This window comes from Cryptomeria japonica, chromosome 1, assembly GCF_030272615.1.
Source record: "Cryptomeria japonica chromosome 1, Sugi_1.0, whole genome shotgun sequence".
NCBI lineage: Eukaryota > Viridiplantae > Streptophyta > Pinopsida > Cupressales > Cupressaceae > Cryptomeria > Cryptomeria japonica.
Window position 1 is genome coordinate 662,654,620 of NC_081405.1, and position 7,656 is coordinate 662,662,275.

Sequence of the window (7,656 nt, forward strand, 5' to 3'; positions counted from 1 at the left end):
GTGGTTCTCAACCCAATGTTTGAGCTTCATTTCTTGATAATTGAGGAGATTTGAAGAAAAGTGAGTTCTAGTATCAAAGAAAAAGGAAAACAAAAAGTGGTTAATCCTCAATTTTATTTGATGATTAGAGTAACTCTACCATAGATATAAATGCCTTGTTGGTAGTAGATCCATGTAGAGAAGGAACCATAGGTAATTCTATTGAGTCTATAGATATCTAAATGGTAGAAAAGTTATACCCAAGACATTACTACATGTTAAGAATATGACTTCACTCATGTAGCTTGGGTAAGCCTAACTCCATTTTAATCGCAATTAATATTTTGGAAAGGAATAAATCATTGCACATACATATAAACTCCAACTTAAATTTGAGTCTCTATGGTTCTCCTATCCTTAATATTGTATGCACTCTAATTGATTGAATTGAATGAATTCAAACTAGATATTTTGAGTATTTGAAGGGTTCAGTGTTTTGGATCATTTTCCCTAGTTCAGATACCATTTTTATGGCTTGCTTAAACACCCCATTATTTTTTCTTGTAAATTTTGAGCACCCCCTTTTGTCATTTTATTTCATTTGCATTTTATGTCATTAGTTTTCTTTAGTTGGTTTTATTCCTTTTTTAGGCCACCCTTTTAATGTTTTGTTTCTTCTTGTGAAAGTTTGAGGACTTTCAAAATCCTCAAAAACTATTTGCTTCGTATCAAATTATGAGTCCCAATAGGAACCTAAAACCAACATTTTAGGTTTCAAGTTCACCCCATTTTGAGCACCCACTACCTAACACCTTGCCACATGCTTCCCTGTGTATTTATGAAAAACATAAGGGGAGGATCTTGTGGTTTTATATGGATTTCTACTCTTCTTCACATTGTAGTTTTCAAGCTTTATCTTACTTTTCCCTCTGATCTTGTGACATTTGTGTTAGATTGTCTTCGTGATTTATATGCTTGCTCATGTGGAGTTCGTGTAGTTTATGTAAGGGCTAATTCTCATGACCATATAATTTATCCCTCCTATTTTATAGGCATTCAACTATGAGGTAGGTCATTCTATGCCCTAAATTCATGGTTTCTTTGTTAATAAATATATAGTTTCAAACACCTAAGGTTGTGAAATTCAGCCTCTATCTGATAAATCAATCAAAGAAGGAGATACAAGGCTTGGACTATAGCAACATGAAAATCTTAAACTTATATATATGCAAATCTGAAAATTAATTTTCCTTAATGTAGAAATACCATGCCTAGATCCTTCTTCTTTACGATGCCAAAAATCAGCCTGCAGAATATGCTTATTAACATTTCGTCTTATGTGGACTTTTAACATAAATGTAATATGGTGAAAAGTGATGAGGGGAGATCAAGTGGAAATATTTACTCCCCTCAAAAGTGTTGGCTTGATGATGATTGTAATGTATTCATCACTTGTTGTCATTGATGAAACACTCTCACACACACATATGATTACATTAACTACCGATGTAACTTCATTGGTTTACACTGTCAACCGGTATGTTTAAGGTTCATCTCTAACCAGTACTCTGTGTCAACCGGTATGTGCTTAAGAGATAACTTGTGGCTGCACTAAGTCGGCATCAAAATGAAGATGAAGATGGAGATGGAGATCAAGCAGAAGATTCCAGGACAACGGTTCACATGTTTTGTTCCAACTGGTATTGACTGTTCTAACCAGTATTTGATTTTGTGATGAGTTACCAGCACCGTTTTCTTGGCGGTTATTTTTGTGATGAGTTATGTTTACTTGCCTAGATACACTGCACTTAGGAAATTGTGTTTTGATTTCCTAAGGCCGACATAAGATTTGAATGTCTATTTAAAGACATCTTAGTGAATCATTTGAAACTGATATAGAAGAGGAGATTATGCAAATACTGATATGCATAAAGAGTGAAAGCTTTTGTTGAAGAGCAATAAGTGTTAAGATGAAGAGCAGTGTTGAATGTACTTAGAATGATCTGATCAAGAAAGTATTGTGCTACTCAGAACAGATCAAACCATTCTTGTTGTTTTCTAATCTTTACAACAGAATCAAATCCCCTAACCGGGTAAGCTCTAACAAGCTTCATTATACAAATCCTCTAACAAGGTGATCCATTAGTTTGGATTCTCAAATCCTCCTGCGAGGTTACTCCTAACAGGTTATAAGCTTCTAATCAAGATTGGGATCTCTAACAAGATTCGCTCCTAGCATAGCACTTTGTAAAAACTTAACCGGTCAGTTATCTATTATTGCAGATAGTTAACTTGTGAGTTCCATCTCACCGTGGTTTTTACCTATTTGGGTTTTCCACGTATAAACACTTGTGTTATGGTGGATGTTTTACTTTATGTGGATGATGTTATTTCATTTTGGATAGCATGTATTTTGTTTAAATGCTTGGTTAAGTTCATCTACCGGTTAGTATTTGAAGTAGTGTTTGTTTTGGTGTCACTGATTCACCCCCCCCTCTCAGTGCTTTTCAAGTCCATCAATTGGTATCAGAGCCAAACTTCTTTGAAGCCTAACTGCTTAGAAGGGAGTCTTGAAACTACCATGGGGGACAAAAGTTACTTCGAGATGGTTAGAGAGCTAGAAGCTAGCAGAAATGAAGTTGAATCCCTTAGGGGCAAACTGAAAGTTTCTCAAGTCAAAAGGAGAGAGCTATCTGAAAAACTGTTAGAAATATCTGATAATAGTTCTTCAGATGAAGCCAATATTGAAGCTTTAGCAGATGAAGTTGAAAAGGTGAATGGTGAGAAACTGGATCTAAGGAGAGAGCTAGAAGGTCTAACTATCTGCATGAGTCAGGAATTGGAAGCCAGAAGAGTTGTTCAAGATCTTATCAAGGTAAGAGATCAAGAGATCATAAAGATCAAATGGGAAAAAGACACTATGCATGAGGACTTGATTAATGAAACAGAAGAAAAGGAGAACCTAAAGCTAGACCTTGAGTTGGCATCGTCTCTGAAAGAGAACCTATCTAAGCATAATGAAGATCTTGTCAAAAAGCTTATTGAAGCCAATGAGAAATTGGAGAAGTTCGTCAAAAGTTCTACCATGCTAGAAGAACAAATTCAATCACAGAGAATGAAGGGTGATATCTCTGGACTTGGTTTTCATCCAACTGAAAAAGGTGAATCCTCTGGTACAAAGAGCAACTATCCAAAGAACAAAATTGCTCCTAAAGTCAATAAGACTACCGGTAAGAAGGTTTTTAAACCTGTATGCTTTGTTTGTCATAAGCCTGGTCATACTGCAAATGTTTGTAGAGACAAACCTAATAGAAATGCAAATTACAATACTAATGCTAGGTATGTGTCTAGAAAGTTTGAACGTCATTGCTTCACATGTGAAATGTATGGGCATAGACATATTGAGTGCAAATATGGAGAAAACAATTCCGTACCACACATGCATCCTAGACCAAATAGTGACCGGATAAGGAACTTTGATAACTGGGTAAACCTGAACTGGCAAAGATCCTATGGCAACCGGTTTAGTCCATTCGAAATGGAAAAGGTAACAAATGTTGATTGCACCTTTGTAATAACTTTGGTCATGTGGCTATGAACTACAGAAGAAGAACAGGAAGAGGAAATGCATGACCCTGGAGATCATTTGGTATGGTCTGTTATCACTGCAACAAATCAGGGCACTTAGCAAACTTTTGCAGATCAAGAAATAGCAAACCGGACAACTCTTTCAAGGATCAAAAAGGCAAACAGAAAGTTGATGTTGAGGAAACCAGAGAAGATTTGAAACAGATTTGGAAAAAGAAAGGTGATGACTCACCTGGAGAAGAAATTGTTCCTTCACCCAGTGAAGACAATCTAGCACCGATGACTTAAGCCTGTTTAAAATGGCTAAGGGGAGCTTAACGGTAAAACATCTCCGGACTCCTTGTAAAATGAGCTGGAAAGAATTTTTGAATTGTGAATTTTTGGTCTTTTTGTTGACGTGTTACCAACCGGTATTTCACTTAAGCGGTGAATTAGGGTTTGTAACCTAAAGTGCAAGCATTTATTACAGTTGGTAAAGAGGATAAAAACAAGTTTTACTTTATCATTTTTACCCTAACTCTTTCGAAAAAGAAATTTGAAGCGATTGTAGAGCAGAACAAGATTGTCTTGTTGTCAATTGGCGAATTGTTTTGTGTTTTGAGAAGTCAAGTTGAATTGAAAGTTGCAGAGAGGCGAACGGGTGTGCATTTGGGCATTTCAACCAGGAAACGAAGCAACATGCAAGATACAAGGTATTTCTTTGTATATCGCTTCGAAACTTGTTTATCTAGAATGGCATCTACTTCTAAGTCTGTAGAGAGGTTGATGATCACTGTTGAGCCTGAGGAAGCTCTAAAGGCAGATGAAATTATGTCTTATAATGCATTGTCACAAGTCCCGAACGATGTTGTGGTCAAAGGTGACTTGTCCAGTTATATTGATTGCAAAATAGAAGATTTAGGAACTCTACACATCTATACACAATTGAAATCACTTTATGATAAGAGTAGAAAGATTGAAACAAAATATGCTAGGGTTTTTGAAAAAGATTTTCATAATGCCGCCTATTTTCTTGCAGATTTTGAGGAAGAACACATCAGGATCATTTTGAGTCGAGTCCACGGAGAGAACATGTATTTAGAGAGGACTCACACAATAACCAAGGAAGCTATTAAGGCTGTAACAGGTTATTTCTCAACCGGTGAAATTCTTGTGTTAAGAAGAATTTCAAAGGGTACTGTCTTCAACTTAACCGGTTCTACATCTGATAAGCGTGCTTTTTCTATCAACAATATTAGAGACCCTGCAGTGAAACTTGTAGCAATGGTGATAGGCTACCGGGTATTTTACTCCAATACACTTAATAGTGTTCCATCTACAGCAATTCATACAGCACATAGAATGATTGTTGATAATGCAAATTATGATATCTGTGAAGCCATCAGAGTGCAATTATTTCAAAATTTGCAATCCATTAAGAAGGACAACACACAAAAGTTTAAATATGGTCAGCTATTAGCTGGGTTATTTTTCTATTTTCAGAACTTCCTACCAGGTATAGGAGACATTGAATGGTTAAAAGACCTACCGGTCAATGCACAAATCAAGAACAGCATTAAGGTTGTGATGAATACTTTTTCAGCTGCCTTGAATAAGTATTTTAATGAATTTTAGAAAAAAAATGAGCATGAGAATGAGGTTACCTAAAGATGTGGTAAAACACTTTGTAAAAGACATAATCTTCACTGTTACCACTGACTTTTGCCTGATGCAAGCAATTGAGCCTAGAGAGGAAGAGATGGAAGATATGAGCTATGAGGTTAATCATAATTTACTAGTCAGCTATGCTAATACCCTGTTAGCATCGCCTAAAGATAAACAGAAGGCAAAATTAGACATTGTGGTAGTCCAAGTTGCACCAACTGAAACCGGTACTGCACCTGTAGCTAAAGTGAAAGGAAAGAAAAAGAAGTCTGATGAAAAGTCTCCTGTGAAAAAAACCACAAGGGTGACTCGGAGTGTCCTAACCAAAAAGGAACCGGCACCTAAAGTATAAGTAAAGAAGGAGTGCACCAAAGAAGAGAAATCGGAAATTGATTTTGCAACCAGAGTCTGAGGGTACAGATTCTGAAGAAGAACCAAAGAAGGAAAAAGCAACCGGCAGAACACCCAAGAAGGTAAAGGTAGTGCCAAAGGCAACTACACCTATAGATATTGCTACCTTCAAACCTGACACAGTTTTTGAGAGAACAATGAAGACATTAGGAAGAAATAGGTTTAACAATGTCAAAGAACATTTTGATTCTTTCACTGAAGATGAGCAGAAGCAAGTAATTCAACAGGTAATAACTTATTTGGGTCATTACAATAGATTTCCGCATGACTTGGAAAAATATATTTCAATCTCTTTGTATAATACTCTTTTAGATAAATGGGAGGAAGCAATTCAACTGGAAAAGAAGATTATTGATGAAATATTTGTACAATATTTTCCCAATTTATCATCGGATGGAATTAGTGCTTTAGTTGAGCAATACAAAGTATATTTTGATTTTTAAATGATAAGATTGAAGCTTCTTAATGCAAAAAGGGCAATTCTTAAGATTGAGACACGTTAGCTAGCCTATGTAATCAAAAAGAGGGAAGAAGTTGTCCACTCTAGCAATAAGGATAATACTACAGATGATGTTCCTCGACCGGAAATGGATGAGGAGGAGATTGTTCAAGCTGACATAGTCTATCCAATCAAAAAGAAGGATGATTCCATTATTCTTGTTGATGAAGATGTTCAGGACACGGTAGACCTATCTGGAGACATCACTGCACCAGATATGGATCCTCCTACAATCACTAAAGTACAGGTTTCATTAGTTGATCAACCGAGTATTCAACTAATAGTGGACAATGAACCGGAAACAGAACAATTGGAGAAACCCCAATCTCCATCGGTCATTGAAAATACTCAAAAGGAGTCTACTGGGAAAGTTGTCACTCAGTTACCTGAAGAGACAACAGAGCATAACACAGAAAGAGATATCATTAAGAGTGTACCCCCTGAACTGGCGAAGCAGAAGCTACTTGAAGATGATGATGATGATGATGATGATGATGATTCTTTAAGTATTTCAGGACCCATTGACATGAACACTTTGAGCGCGTCTGAAATGATGAAGATTGCTAATGTTATGCAATCTCGAGCACATAAGAAAAGACTGAAAGAGCAAAGGATTGAAGCAAAGACAATCCAGAATGCAATAGAAATTTTGTCCGGTTCACTACCGGAAATAGTTGTTGCACATCTTCCTACACCCATTAGCAAACTTGGTCAGTTAGTTACAGATGCATCTGATCAAATCAAGTCGCTTGAAGATGCTTCTCAAATGTCTACTGAGAAGAGTCACAAGAAGAAATGTGGAGATAAACTGGCAAAGAACATTGAAAGTGGCAAAATGGCTTCATCTCATAATGGAAGTCTGTTGAGAAAATCTATTGAATCTGGAGGAAAGTATCTTGCCTCTACCTCCAATGTTACTTTCTTTTATTCTGACATTTCTAAGAGTCAAGTTGAAACCGAGCAAAAAATGGAAAGGATATGCAAGGCACATATCCCACTCCAGGACTCCATTCATGCCTTTAACCGGTCTGTAGATGATTTGCATGACAGATTGGTCAGGAATGACAATGAGAAGGCTAAGAGATTTCGATCTCTAAAAGAGCTCAAGAGTCAGCTCACCTCACAGATCGACATTCTTCAGAGAGCCTACTCCAATGCAGAAGCTATTCTTGCTACTCCTGAAACCTGCATGCTAGACTCAATGGAAGAATTTCATTCCCAGTTGATGTCTACATCTGAGTATACTGCTACCATACTAGAATCATGGGATAATGCTTTATCCCAGATGAAGCAGAACTTCAATGATATTTTTATGAGATTAGCTAGTGCATGAACTTTTTTTAAAGTTGTAATATATGTTGAACACTTTGATACAAATTTTTTATATATATGTATATATTTTACTTTATCATTTTGGCATTATTGTCAAAGGGGGAGTAATAATATGTATGCTTGTTTTTGAAAATTTTGAATTTATGCATGCATTAAGGGGGAGTATTGCATTAAGGGGAGTATGAGCACATGTGTAAATATGT